The sequence below is a fragment of the Melospiza georgiana genome, chromosome 7 (assembly GCF_028018845.1).
Source record: "Melospiza georgiana isolate bMelGeo1 chromosome 7, bMelGeo1.pri, whole genome shotgun sequence".
NCBI lineage: Eukaryota > Metazoa > Chordata > Aves > Passeriformes > Passerellidae > Melospiza > Melospiza georgiana.
In genome coordinates this window covers 24562964-24578117 of record NC_080436.1, presented here as the reverse complement: position 1 = coordinate 24578117, position 15154 = coordinate 24562964, and the positions used below count along the sequence as shown (strand labels likewise).

Sequence of the window (15154 nt, the reverse complement as noted above, 5' to 3'; positions counted from 1 at the left end):
ACTGTGAATCCCTCTATTCTTGTCCAAAGAAGAGAATGTATGTGCCTCCTGGTAAGGCCATTACACAAGTATTTAATAGGTAGCCCAGTCTATTCCTGCTGCTTCCTTTGACAACATCGATGGAACAGATGAGGCAGCTGGCTCTGGTCCTTTCTCCTGCATTCCTAAACCCTCATCTCCCTGAGAGACCACACCCTCTTCACCACAGCCAGCATCTCTAGCTGTTGGAAAGGTGGCACATCAGACAAAAAAAGGGTAGAAAAAGCCACTTTTATATGACTTCATCATCAAGACTGAATCTTGATGCCCCCATGAAAAGGCTCTTTGGGCTGCACAATTTATACTTCCAAGTACAGATCACTTTAGATATTTTATCCTTCCTACTCACTTTGCAAATGTTTTTTTCCTTTTCTGTCTCCAGGCCTAACTAATGTAATCAGGAAAGAACAAGCTGGTGTAGAACTCTGCCTGAGCACAACACAAAGGTTACTGTAACTTTGATACCAAGAAGGCCCAAGTCTGCTGCTCAGCAGCTTGTTATGGGCCTGTGTCAAGTAACATTTGAACCAACATCAGTGAGAATAGCATCTTGCACCACTTTCCATGGGAATAAATGATTCCTCCATGAGCTGAAGAAAAGGAAAGCAGACTCAGAGCACCACTGTCCTTCCTAGTTACTCCACTGCAATTATTTCCATAGTCTTTCACAGTATTTGCCATAGAATTGAGGTCAGCATGACCTGTGCTGGATTGAAAGTTCCATTCATCTGTTTGCTTCTCAATTCTGAAATTTCAAGATGTGTCCTTATGGTTTTTATATTCTGCAATATGATAAAATGCAGTAGATACAAGTCATTATAATCAACACACTGAAACAGGACATGCACAACATTGCTGGTAAAGGATTAAAGCAAGTTTCAGGTATAACTAGGAAAGTACATACCAAATTCAAGACATACTAAGAGTGTTAAATTCATCAGGCTTCATACCCCACTGCCTTTTACAATCAAGAAAAAGGGAAGCATAAGATACTTTTACAATTATTTCAGCAAAGGATGAACCATCAACTAAACTTCAGCTAGGAGTTTGTGCTAATTTGTCATGGCATTTTGACAGTCATGGAGTCCATGAATGAGACTGTGTTGCTGCAAGTGGTGTATGCATATACACACATTTTATATATATATATATATATTTAATATTTGTTATTTATATATTATTATTTTTATAAATATAGTCTAACACTGAACTTGTAATTTGCTATGGGAGAGTGACCACACCCCCATAAATGTGATTCTCCTCCATGGGCAAAGCCACCAAACTGAATAGAAGCAGGCAAAACTACCAAACTGTACAGAAGCAGCCAGGTATTATTAAAATAGCAATACAGCTTTAAAGCATGAGCAAGATCAGTAGAAACTTTTTAAACCATCAGACTCATTATGTAAGGAGTTGTCACTTTTCAGCACTTGCACATATTGGCCTGGTTTCACTCTCATCCGGTGGTTCTGCATTCATCTGCACAAGCTGAAAATCTGTCCAGAAGTTTTATATATTTCAACATTGCACAGAACTGACAGACCAGAAGACAGCAGTGTATAATGTTGGCAAAACATCTCTACCTAGGGCTTTTCCACAGAGCACCAGGGAACAAACTCTGCTTGGTCTGCATGCTACAACACGCAAACCAATTTTCTTTGGATTGTAATGAGACTGCGTGTAGCATGTATGAGACTACAAATGACATTCCCAAAGTCTTCTAAACGACTCCCAACACTCTACATGGTTCCCTAGAATGAAACACAGAAGCTCAAATCTCGTTAGAAAAGAACTGGAGTTTAACTTCATTGCCTCTAAAACGTCTGCCTCCTGCCTCATTTCTCACTGGGAGGGGAGCGTGGCCTGGCTGCAGCGCCTGCAGCCAGGGTGTGACAGCAGCAGATTTACCAAAGACTTTCATTAGTTCAACTGTTTCAGAGCAGTAACACACACAATGACACCTCCAGGACAGAAGCTCTCATGGAAGGCAATGAACACTGTAGTGCTGTAAGTTTGCCTTATACCCAGCAAAAGTGATTTAAAGTAAGAGCTCCGAGATAAAGGTGTGTGCAGGCAGCACCAAGGACAACATGCTACTTTTGACATTTCTCAGAGATGATCCTGCACCATTAGAGAGCCATACTAAAGCCCACCACATCCAGTATTTTTGGCCAAATGTTCACTACAACATATCCTGCATAGCTGACATTAAAAGTCCATTTTCTCCAGGTTTATGATGTAATACAGTCACACACAGGATAGCCTTGCTCTTCAGGAAAAAAGGAGTGGTCTGTCATGCTTAGAACAATTTGTACAACTTTATTCTATGTAGCACATAGAGATTTACACCCATGAACAGGACAAATTACAATCAGTTTAGTATGACAAAAGCAGCTATGTTTAACTCTTGGGAAAGATGGAAACAAGAACAGCTCACCGGGCCAGTGAATGGTTCAGACAGATACCTAACACCACCTTTCCTGCAGCTGCTTTACTACAGAAAATGCTGCTAAGATGGTACAGACAAATCAAGACATTCCCAGTTGATAAGGAAACACTAGCAGCAGAAAACACAGCTTGACAAACAGCAAGAAAAACACACAGTTTCTCTCATTTGTTACCCTTCTGCCCCTGGAATTGTGTGTGTTCAAGTATATACACATAAAGGAGTTCTACATACATTATTTTATATCTGTGTATCTCATATATTCAAATCCTGAATTAAATTACAGGCTGTTTGAACACTATGGGTTAAGACATTACCACCTAATTTTTTTTTCTTCCACAAGCCTTTATGAGCTTCTATTTTGAAAATATCTGCTACAAAGAATACTAGGAAAATATTGACATTTGGACAATTTTATCCTGGAAAAGGTAAGAAAGTAATAATTTTTGTCTTTAGATAACTCCAAAATCCTAACCTACTTGGTTAGGATTGGTTTAGCTTGGTTTAGCTTCCTAGAAGTTAGAGGGAAGCATTTTCTGCTCACATTTCCCTTCAGTACATCCTTTACGTTTCCCAGCACTCAGTGGCTGTGCCCCCTTGACACATTTTTCTCTCTCTCAATAGACAATTTTTATGCACAAGAGTGAAAAAGGAGCATTGCTTCATTTTTAAGGAGAATTTTAGATTTTACAGTAAGACAAAAATCACTTACTTCATTACCAGAATGCTTAATGAAGCAATCACTTTTCCAGCATCATTTCAGGGAACTGGGACTAGGATACTCCAGAGCACAATGCTTAGTATAGTACAAATACTATTTAATCCCATTCACCTCGGATCAAGCAAGGTTTGTTAGCATTTGCTCACCACCAGTCTCAACAGATCCAGGCTATTTCTAGCAAAACCATTCTGGTGTTTAATGAAAGCCAGTTTGGGCATCCATGGCCTAGAGAAGCTGATTTTAGCCCTGTTTAAAGCACAAAGTTGCTGAACATTCAAGACAATCTATGGGTGAATTTTGAATTTTAAGCCCTAGAAAACAGGAGTATGACACATTTAAATTAGAAGCAGGAGCAGTAGTAAGAAAATCTAACCAATTAGTAAATGTAATGCTCTTTATGCAAGGTTATGAAAAATGTAAATATTTTCCTAAATGCAAGTGATCAAGGGCACACAGATGAGAAGGAGCTCTTTCATACACTAAGGCAATTCACTACAATACTGTGAACACAGCAAATCTGGGGACTTGATAAAACAGCAAGAGTTTGCTAAAATCAGCATAGGAAAATCCAGCACATGAGCCTACTTTTATAGATTGTAGTTTGCTTCTCCTTACGAATAAGGAAAATGGTATTCCTTCAGTAGGTCTAGCTGCACATTAGGAATTATTTGCCTGCACTGACCTTTGATGGCCTGAATGTAGCACCAGGTCAACTAAGAACAGCATGGAAAGCTGAAAGCTTTCAAACATTACTGATTGGGTGTGTTAACATGGAAATTCAACTCCTGATAAAATTGTCAAGTAGAAACAGCACTTTCTAAGATATCTAGGATGTGCAGAGAGTGAAAAGAGTGGTACAGGGATGCCAAAAAGGGTGGTTAGAGCTGCTGGTCTGATAAAATGGCTTTGGTGCAGTACCAAATAAAGAAGAAAGATGGCTTTGCTGGTCTTGCTAGAAGCTCAGCTTTCAAGTCAACCTTTCCCTCAGTTTGGCTGAAAAGATCCAAGTGCAACAGAGGCAATTGTGGAGCCAGAGACCAAGATAGCAGTTCAAGGAATAGCTTAGGCTGGCATTACCCCAAAAAGCAGCATCCTTGCCCCTATGGCTGCTTACTCTTCCTCCTGGTGTCTCCCCCTTGCTCATCAAAAGAACAAGCAGCCTGCAAATACTGCTCTGCTAAAAGTAAGTGAAATCCTCTGTACATGCCACAGGCAGCAGAGTTGCTCTGGCCTTAGGGTCAAATTTTCATTACAGCCTTATCTGAAACAAACCCAAGTCAATCTTTTCTCATTCTTTAAAGGATGATGCTTTGGTAGATGCTTATCACTTATTAGATCCAATACTTTCTGACTGTTGACTTTTTACAAATGACAATCTTGTACAGAATCCTTGTGCATGCAATTCAAAAAATCCCATGCTATATTACTTTATTATTTCCTGTTCTTCTTGATAGCTGTAATTTATATTGAATCATACAAACAAAAGTTGTTGTAAGTCACTTCTACAGCCCTCATCAATTTTTCTCACGTATTGTCTTCTAATTAAAAATTTCACTCTTGATTTGAACCAAGACAAAATTTTTTTTTCTTTTGCAAACTACTGTTCTAACTCATGCAGCTTTTTAACTCAGATTTTGAATTCTAAGAGAAAAGTGATTTTAAATGGTTAAGAATATCATTCAGATGGCAGAAAGTCAAGCCATACGATAGGATGTATTCTAAAATTAAATTGTTTGTGACTTCACAGTGAATGATAATGAACAATCCCTTTTACACCCAGAAACTTAGTTTTGAAGATCAGTTACAAAGATTTAGCAGCTGTATGCTAAGCAAATGTGGGATGCCATTCCTTGGTGCATCCAAATAGCTGCTGGGGAAATGTCTGACTGCACAATGAATCATTGTCAATTCTGAAATGAAAAACACAGGAATTAGATAACACCTAGGAAAGCTTCCAGACGTACTAATACAACATTAATAATATATGAGAAATTCAACTGCCAGGCAGAACTGGTCGTGGCAGTGCAGGAGCAGTCTGACTCAGGCGTGTGAGTGGCTACAGCTACAGCAGAGACCATCCAAGGAGTGCTCCAGCAGCCACCAAAGGGCTCAGAAGCCCCTGCAGCCAGCAGGCCACGATCAGCACAGCTGGCACAACAGCTGCAGCACCTGTGGGAGACAGCCTCCACCGCTGGGTGGTGAAGGGACGCGTGCCTTGAACCACGTTTGGTGCTATGTGTGGATGGATGACAAACACTAGTCAGGAATAAACCGGTTCATTCGGGCACAGAGCCCAACTCATGCACAGTTTTAATAGTCATGCTCTTATCCTTGGTACAAGAATTCAGCAGAGGTATCATACCTCTGAACACACCAGAAAGTTACAGATGAAGGAAAATACTTGTAATAAGTACATCTGGAATTGATAACTAACTTTAAAATGCTGCAGTGAATGGGAATCTGTCCAGCCATTGGCTAACTTTTGAAGACAAATTAATCACTTGCCTCTGCTAACTGCACAACTCCAGTGCATAGAAACTGCTTTCAGGTTCATCTTACACTGTGGACAATTTCAAGGAATCACATTTTCAATAAGTACCTTCAACTGCACTTTTCTAGGCAGTAATTCTACCTTTGCAGCTTATCCATCTGCACAACAGTTGGATATTTAACACTAATAATCTTGTACACCAGCACCGGTTCACTACAGAAATCACCATAAACTGAATTATGGTGTACTGCATTTCCTTTAAAAAAACAACAAAAACCTAAAAACAAACAAACAAAAAATCCCAAATATTTGAATTTTGAATTTATGCAATTTAATTTGATTTCAAAATTTAAATGGGACAACAGAATAATGGAGTACAGACTTCCCAGAAAAAAAAAAAAAAAAGAAAAAAAAAAAGGGGAAACCCCTAAACCCTAAGGAAGTTCATTCATAGGAAAGATAAGGACAAAACCACTAAAGATAAGCAGATTAAATTTCTGTAAAATCTTAGCCACTGAACTTCAGGGAGTTATTCCTGTTCTCAGTAATATTTCATAGTTGACTGCCTTTCTGCCCAACAAACATCTGCTCAAATAAATTTAACGTACCTATTGCTAACAGTAAATCAACCTTTGAAAACTAGAGTTCTTTGAAAACTATTGCTTCAACAATCCAGTTTCTTGCCAAAATGAACTTTGCCACTGCTAATTATCTGGAAATAGCAATAATAGCATTCAGGTGAATGTTCTCACAGACCATAAAGAAACTACTTACACAGTATGTGACAGGCAGAACTTGAACACAGTTCTAGCATTCCAAATAATCTGCTCTATCCTGAGCTTCAGGGGACAGACAAACATAGACTTCTATGTAGGTATGTGTGCATGTGTATATAAATTTTTTTTCAAGATATTTAGTCCTAATTGCTGTAGTATTGGAACCGCTGGTAGGTGCTAGTATATTTCTGTGCAAAATCTGAGAAACTAGTATTAACAAGTACCTTTTGAAGAGTCAAACCTTAACAATTTAGTTAAGATTATCCAATATATCAGTGACCAGGACCAATTTGAACTTCAGGTCACCATCTTAATCCTTATGAATAACCTTTATAGGTGCGGCTGACCTTGGACTTCTACTACTATCCAGGACAATGACACAACACAGCACTTATTTCAGGGAATGAAGAAGGTGGAGATGGATTCAGTCATTTTGAAAGAGAGTCAACAGAGAAGTGTCACACCAAAATAATGGTTTTTGTCAGAAGGATAAGACACACAGATAGGCTAAATGTTTCTTTACATCATCTAATATACTGAAATCCAACCCCTACATTAATAATACTAAAACAATAATAAAGTGGCAACAGAAACTGTAAACCAGAAAGCACCAAATTGTCAAGAGCCTCAGAGCAGGGAATTCCCAACAATTTACCAGAATACACAAAGAACAGTTACATGAAAATTCAGAGTGCCTTTTACAATGACTACACCAGTCTGCAGCCCTTAGTGACTGAGACCATGACACTCCACACCTGAGAGATCTAAGAACATTATGTTTGCTGGCAGTCTGACAAAGTCTGCTTCCAAAGTTAACATGATTTTGTTACTACAGCAATTAAAATATTGACCTAATGCTGAAACAATGACTTCCTTAACCATTTCCAACTTGCATTACCTTCCACAGCATTGTAGAATATTGTATCTGGGAATGGGAGCAGCTCTTAGAGCACATTAAAAAAAATAAAAAAAAAAAAAAAATAAAAAGCCCCTGCATTCTTCTACTGGTGCACATTGTGCACCTTTAACCAGCTGAAATTCTATATACTGAATTACATCTTAGTATTATTCACCATTAAAATTACTGAAGATTTCAAATGTATTCTATAGCTCCTTAGTACTGCAGGATATAACTGGTTCTCTCATCTCAAAAAATGTCCCTAATTCTGGAATATTTACATGTATATGTATGCACTGGAGGCATTGATACCCTAAGACGATAAAGAAATCTTATCATTTATATTTTTGTAAAGTGAAACATTTTTCTGAAACCCCAGTTTTGCTAAGTGTTTCTCACAAGTAGCATTCAGAGATATATCTCCTGGAATGCTAAACAAAACCCAAAAAAATGCCCCTATTTCAAAGGTTAGTAGACAATCCTATTTAATACCTGTCTCAATTTTTTTTTTCCAAATTACACAGAAGTATTTTTAAATAAGCACAAGTACTATCATAATAAGGAACATGCAAACCAAACAGACTGGATGGAATAATATTAAAGCAATTTAAATACCATTTGATTCTGAACTAGAGTTTAACACTAACCCAATGATATACCAACTATTCAACTCAGGTTTCTCCTAGGGGAAATTCAGAAGTATTCTGGTTCTCTGTCTCAAAAAGCACTTTTTGATGTCAGCAGTCTCACCCCATGCAGTGGCACCACCGGCTATGTAAATATGCGCTGGCACAACCAAGAGTCTTAAAATTCAGACCCACAATTTTAAACTCTTCTTGAACTTATCTGGAAGACAGACCACTAAACACTTCAAAGGATCTTGTGTGCTGGTGGTTGCTTTCACACAGGCAGAAATCCATGGAATTGTGTGCTGGCTCTGCCAAAGCCCAGGTTTATCCAGCGTGGCTGCTGCTTTCCCGGGCTCGCAGGAGCAAAGTCCCTGGCCAGGGCATGACACAGCCACCATGTCCCTCCTCTCCCACAGCACAGCCACAGGTGTTAACACAGACTTGTACTGTATGTTACTTCTACACTACGTACTTCAAAGAGTTTCATGTTGTAATAGGTTATTTAAAGCCTTGGCTGAGCAATTAGCTAAGCTAAGCCAGAACAGCACACATGCATGTGGCAATGCAAACAGTTCCAAATGGGTCACCGTGGCCGTGCTCAAAGGTGGGCACACAGGTGACACACACCTACCAGTCACCTGCAGCAGCTGGAGTGGCAGGGTCTCCCCCACATGCATAGAAGACCACCAAAATATCTGCTGCACTACTGTTTAAAGCATTATTAGCAAATTGTACACATAGGCAGAACAGAAAGACTTGAAATTCCTTCATAATTTCATACATGAGATCTCCTCTGCAACACACCAACCATCTTTTTGGTGCTCAGCTAAAGAGCACTCCACAGCCTGGGCAGCATTGCATCTGTGGATGCCCAAGAGACATCACTGTTTCCAAAGCAGGAAAAAACAACCTATGGTCTTGAAAGAGGCATCACCAACTTACAAAATAAATAGAAATATCTACCCCTTACTCTTCAAGTGGGTTAAGTACAAATAAAATACAGAGAAATACAGAGCCTCAGATCAGAGTCTCTTCTCCAAACACAACTTGAGGTGCCAGGGTTGGACAGTAACCAGTCCCCCTAAGAAGACTGGGGGTTGTGTGTCACATGCCTGCATATTAGGTAAAGGAAACTTCCCACTCCTGTACTACTATATTGTTCAAGGTTTTTTTCATCCCTCCCTTTTAAGAATTCTGCATTTTTATTTGTGGACCTGTTAACAAGGACCTGCATTTGATTTTACCCTTGCCTGCCTGGTGTTTGGAGTGATTTTGGATTGTTGCAGTGGCACAAGCACAACCTGATAAAGCTTCTGCAGGTCAAGTAAAACTTAAAGCAGGATTGTGAATCACCTCAGAGTAGCCAAGAATCTATGAACACTGCTTCAGATTTTCAAAGATAACTGGATAATCCTTTACCAAGTTTCAGCACCCTACCTGGAAGCTGTGGTAAGACCACAGGCATGAGAAGTGCCCTGTAGTGACAAACAATCCTGAGAAAAGCTCCCTTGTAACACTCATCCAACTCCCACCTGAATCCTTAGATTTCACTTCTCAAGCACAGTAAAAATGGAAGTGCCATATACATACCTTGAATATCCTAAAGGGCTGAATTCTAACATTGTTATGCTGTAATACCCAAATGACAGAATATATGAGCTGTAGTTAACCAAAGGACTCATGTTTCCACTTTATTGAACAAAGCACCATATGGCAGAGGAGATTCTGATCTGAGAAAACAATAGAAGTAAGGAAAGAAATAAATCCCCTTCTCATCTGAGCAGAAAAAACCCCACACAATAAGGTGTGAAAGTGCCATTGCCAATAAGAGACCCTGTAAAGAAACAGAATCAATGGTGAAATAAAGTTACACATATTTAGCAGCAGTAAAGAAGCATTTCATTGCACAAGCAGGTAAGCATCAGGCTAGACTAAGTTTGATGTTCATCCTGTCCTGGTGCTTCTGCTGTTCTTCCACAAAGGAATATGAAGCCCAAAGGAGGCTCCCCAGAACAATGTGTTGCTTGTTTCCACTGCAACCTCACAAAGTTCTACAATTCTATCAAACAAGTAAACTCTAAATATCCACTCTATTTGACACATCATTTTGCTAGAGCAGAATACTTTAAACAAATAAGACACACATGAGTGATTTCCTAAACAATTATAGTTAAGCACACAGCATGGCTTTTATGAGGACATATGAACAAAAAAGTATTATTATAAATAATATTATTATGTATTTATACATTTCTGTAATTATCAGCTATTATTTTGCAACAGACCCTAGAGCTGATACATCCTTACACTCCACCATAAATTCCAAAAAAGCCATTGTTGAAATGTTGTAACTATATTTTTGTTTTAAAGAGCTTCTAAGACTTCAAAATACTTGCCAGATATTTTTAAGCCAAGACATCTTAGTGCACAGGTTAAGTTCTTAAAATTGGTACAGAGTTTCACTATTAAAAATCAATTTGCATAAAGAGTAATAAAAGTTACTAAACTTAAATTCCTAGAAATAAATGAACTCAAACTGCCACAAACCCAGGTATTCTTGAATTTGTTTAAAGCAATCTCTCACCAGCATTCAATTGCTTCAGCTGCAGTTTAAAACTACTTTGTGAGTCAATACACAGCTGCAGCTACACTGCCTTAACTGCAGTCTCTTGAGGCAAACAGCTAAAGCTGTGCTAATCACAGTAACCAGCCCTTACAGCACATGATTTTTTTGTTGTGTGTATGTTTCCTAAGTTGCTGGGTTAGGAGGCTTGTGCTTATCTAATCCATGGTTCCCCTCCTCGTTTCTCCTCTATTTCTAACTCATCCCTTCCCTTTCCTGTTGCATCAGCAAGCTGCAAATACAGTGGCTTCTGCAGGGCTGTTATAATTACCACAGTACACTGCAATTCTGAAACATATGCAAAATAACTCACAATTACTTCAACAAGGCTCAAGAACTTTCAAATGTGCTTCTGCTGGCTTTTTGAAATACTTCTGACCAACACCTCTTCCAAGATCAAAACATCTCCATGCACCTCCTCATTAGGATTACAGATTTATAAGCCTGCACTCTGCCCCCCAAGTAAAATGTTTTAAAACAACTGGCTGTAGGAAAGGAGAAAAACATTCATAAGAAGTTGGAAACAGATCCATGAGGGAAATCCACTAGAGGTTCCTAGTCTCCACTGACTTCTTTTGTTATACACCGCCTCGTGCAACAAACAAAGGTCAGTTTCAACCACACATTTAAAACGGGGGGAAAAGCTTACCGAAATGGTTATAATGTCAAATGATCATTATTTTTATTTACTTGGTTGCAGCACTGTGCGGATGTTTTAGGAGCCATCTCAAGCTTGCAGGAAAGGATTTTCCACTCCCTTCCTTCCTTCCCCTCTCCTCCCCGCCAGCAGTTACAGTTTAAAGGATCTAACTCTTCTGAAATGTGTTAACTCAAGCAATTTTTTTAACAGTTGGAAGTTTCAGGGGAAAAAAAATGAACCCAAAACAAAACAGCAGATGTTCAAGACACAGACTTCTATCTTCCCTTCCATGTGAAACTAAATGGCAAAGACACATACTTTAAACAATAACACTTCCAAAGAGACAAAAATATATTGTTCACCCTGTTAGAAATACTAAACAAAAACTTCAAATTGCCAAATACAGATAAGACAATTATATCACTTTTTATAATCTAGAACATCATGCCTGAACAAGATAAGATGTTTCCTTTTATTTCTTTCATTCACGTTTTGCTACAAGTATAGAAACCCACTGACTGAGTAGCTTTGCTCCCTTGAGAATAAAGCAGAACTTCACAAACAATCTTATAAATGCACTGAAAAAATTAAAGTAGCTCGTACTTGATGTAGGAGTTCAGTTCTGTGAAACCTAGGTAGATCCTTTAACATTGTATACAACGTAAAGGGAAACAGCCCGTCACGTCAAGTCGGTGATACAAAATTACAATTCTTATAGTTCTCAGAAAAAGAAACAAAAAGAAACTAATCCCGTTTGTTTCTGTAACCACAGATATCGGCTCAACCCGCGGCACCATCCACACACACAGGAGGGGTTGTGTCAAACCCCTCTGGGCACAGACTGCTCCGAGGAGCTGCATGTTCTGAGTTAGGACCATGCCCAGGTCTTGCAAGTTTAATGAGGCTCCTTCTCACACACGCAGACACCACACACAGCGCCAACTGGGAAATCATAAAGTAGGATTGCAGGTGTAACTTCTCGATAGGTTAAATTTATAGACAGAGTGAAAGGCTAATCTACACTTTTAGCCTCAGACTGGCAAAAGCTTTCTCCATTTAACTGTCATTAGAAACCAACCCTAAACTTCAACTTTTAGAAAACCTAACCTGCCACACAGCACTTGGTATTACCAGAGCTACACGAAAAGATTGATCAAAAGCTTTGTCTGTCCCTCCATACACAGGCCAAACCTCAAATCAGTGTTAAATTCCTCACGTGCAGCTACACCCAGTTAATCTTCTCGAAAGCAGCAAACTATGTAAATCTCCTCATGCTGGCAAGACAAACATTACGCTCATCTAAATGCAACAAGAATCACCCTTACAGGGCAAAGCTGTTAAAAGGCACGGAGACACCGGGCTGAGCACCCAGGCCGTGCTGGTGGGACCCTGCACTCGTGTCCTTCCCAGGCCTCCAGAGCTGCTTCTGGCTTCCTCTTGGAGAAACCTGAGAGCAGAGGAACCTCCCTGCACAAAGCAATTTAAAATCCCTAATCAAATAGCTGGAGTAGCTCTGTAGATTCAAGGAGCAGATGGCAGGAGAAAGCCTAATTTTCCATTTACGATAATTTTACAGAGTGTAGAAATATTTACTTCAGAGGAGCGCCTCCCGATTTACATGAGAATGACAAAAGTGGGAGGAGGGACAGAGAATCATCTTGTTCTCAACAAATCAAGAGCTAAAAAAGCCCGTATTAAGCAGAGTATTGTATGTCATTTTGTTTCCTTTTCATTACAGATGCACACACGTGCATTCTTTAGAATAGCTCAAATAACCTTGGTAGCAAAAGTCTTAGCTTATACCTTTTACAGACAGGATGTACGACTATGAGTGTTGTGATAGGTTATTACTGCAGATATTGTGTGGCTTTCATTCTTTAACAAGACCTACATCTGCATTTCAAATTAGTTCTCAGATGAGCTGTCACTCATTTAAGCAATGTCTCAATTTTAAGTCTGGTAAGAGTATTTTTAATATGCCTGTCTGCCCATAATGTAGGGAATCTTTTTGAGCAGAGACCACATTTTAGTATTCTTACAAGTACTCTAGAAGAGAGATGATGATCAGACCAGTCAAATCTGACCTGAAATTGAGAATGTTAACTCGCTCCTACATGTCAGAGATGCACAGTGTAGATACAACAGGTAAAAAACATAATATTATAGGTACAGATTTGTTTATAAAACAGAACAGAGTTATTTGGAAAAGAAAAAGAGAATATGGGTAAAGATCTGAACCTACTCTACCTACATGGCATTTGTCAGTGTTTTAAATTAAGGTAGAAATCCACATTATATTACAATGTCTTAAAAATAAATCAAGTCAGTGTCACCTTGCCTTTTATCAGTTAATCACTCATTTTTTCAATCTGCTATAGACTCTTAAAAATTAAACAGGATAATACTAAACTGGAAGTGTTCTTTTATTATTCTGATATACATTAAAATACCAACAGAGACATACAAGCTGCTCAAAACATTTTAATTTCTCTTATAAGTTATTTAAAATTGTTTCAGCTTCACATATGACACACTGTTAGCATAGGAAATCCAGTTATTCCTTTTACAGTCATTGGTTGAGAACTTTTCCTACATAACAGTACCTAGTGTCTCAGGCTAAAGCTGAACTACAACGCAATTGTCTGAATATGGGTTACACAGAGCATACAGGGACTTAATCTCAACTTTTTTAAATTACCATGGGTTGAAAAATTAGGCTTGCAGTGCTGTTCAGCACTGTTTGACATCAGCTCACCCCTGCAGGTGAAGTCTGCGTGAAAGGGAGATCAGAAAGCCAATGGCTAATCGACGTGAGTCTATATGAATGAAGCTAATAGGCATTTTCCATGGACTTATGGAGAAAAGCACAGACCCTGGCTCCTTATGTAGGAAGTGTTTGAGCAGAGAATAGCTACACACTAACAAAAGAAACCTTTGGTACCCAGGGTCTTAAGCCCACATAATACCCCTGCATTCATTTCTTTCTCTGCCTGTTGGGGAAAAAGGGTCTGTTTGTTTTTCTGATTCACTCGGCCCTTTTAGCTCTTTGAATCTAAGGAGTGCACTGTGAAAAGAAGAGCATCTTATCAGCCTGCTCCAGACCAGCAGGCAAACTCACATCCGCACATAAAACACAGCCCTGCCAGCACGAGGCCTGGCCCCGCTGCCCTCGGCTCCTGCCAACACCCTGCCCCGCACCCGACACGCTGCACAGCCACACAAGGGGCCTTCCCTGATTAATGGTCCTCTCAGGGACAGCACGGAATTCTATCTGATGCACTGGCTTCATTTATAAAGTATGCAGGAGCACCAGACAAGATGATCAGCATGGGCGTATCCAGGACATCTATTAACAACAAACCAAAACCAGTGCACACAATAAGCATGTTTTGTTATGTATGGACTTGAACACTTTGACTACAAGATGCAAAGATAACTCCATGCACTGCTGGGCAGCATCTGCAGAGCGCTGCTGAGATAACACACCAGTGATTCTTATCAAAAAGATATTTTTATAAAATAACAAGGAGAAAAAATGAAATAGCAATTTTTACTTAACCTTCAAGAAAATATCAGTCCAACTTTCACTGTTAAGCAGGTTAGCTACACAGACTATGTGTCATCCCAACAATACACCAAGAGATCAAAATTTCCAAGACTATGTCCTCATGATTTATATGAAGCCCTCCGCTGTGTGCAGCAGTGATATCTGATTTCCTATTTCTACCCTTAATGTATTCTGACCCCAAGCAAAATAGGACGAACTTCCCCAGTATTGCTGACTGAACCTGTCAAATTACTCCTTTCAGCTACTAAGTGCAGCAGACGCAGAAGGATTTTTTCTCACCTGGAAAGAAGCCTGCCATAGTATTTTTGGCATGCTTTGTCAAG

At 39.3% G+C, this 15154-nt stretch overlaps 1 protein-coding gene across 5 annotated transcripts in view; it reads right to left on the bottom strand.

The window, feature by feature from the left end:
- Positions 1–15154, bottom strand: part of RBMS1 (RNA binding motif single stranded interacting protein 1) — a 175137-nt gene that overhangs the window by 74500 nt on the left and 85483 nt on the right. The gene's annotated exons all lie outside the window — the stretch shown is intronic.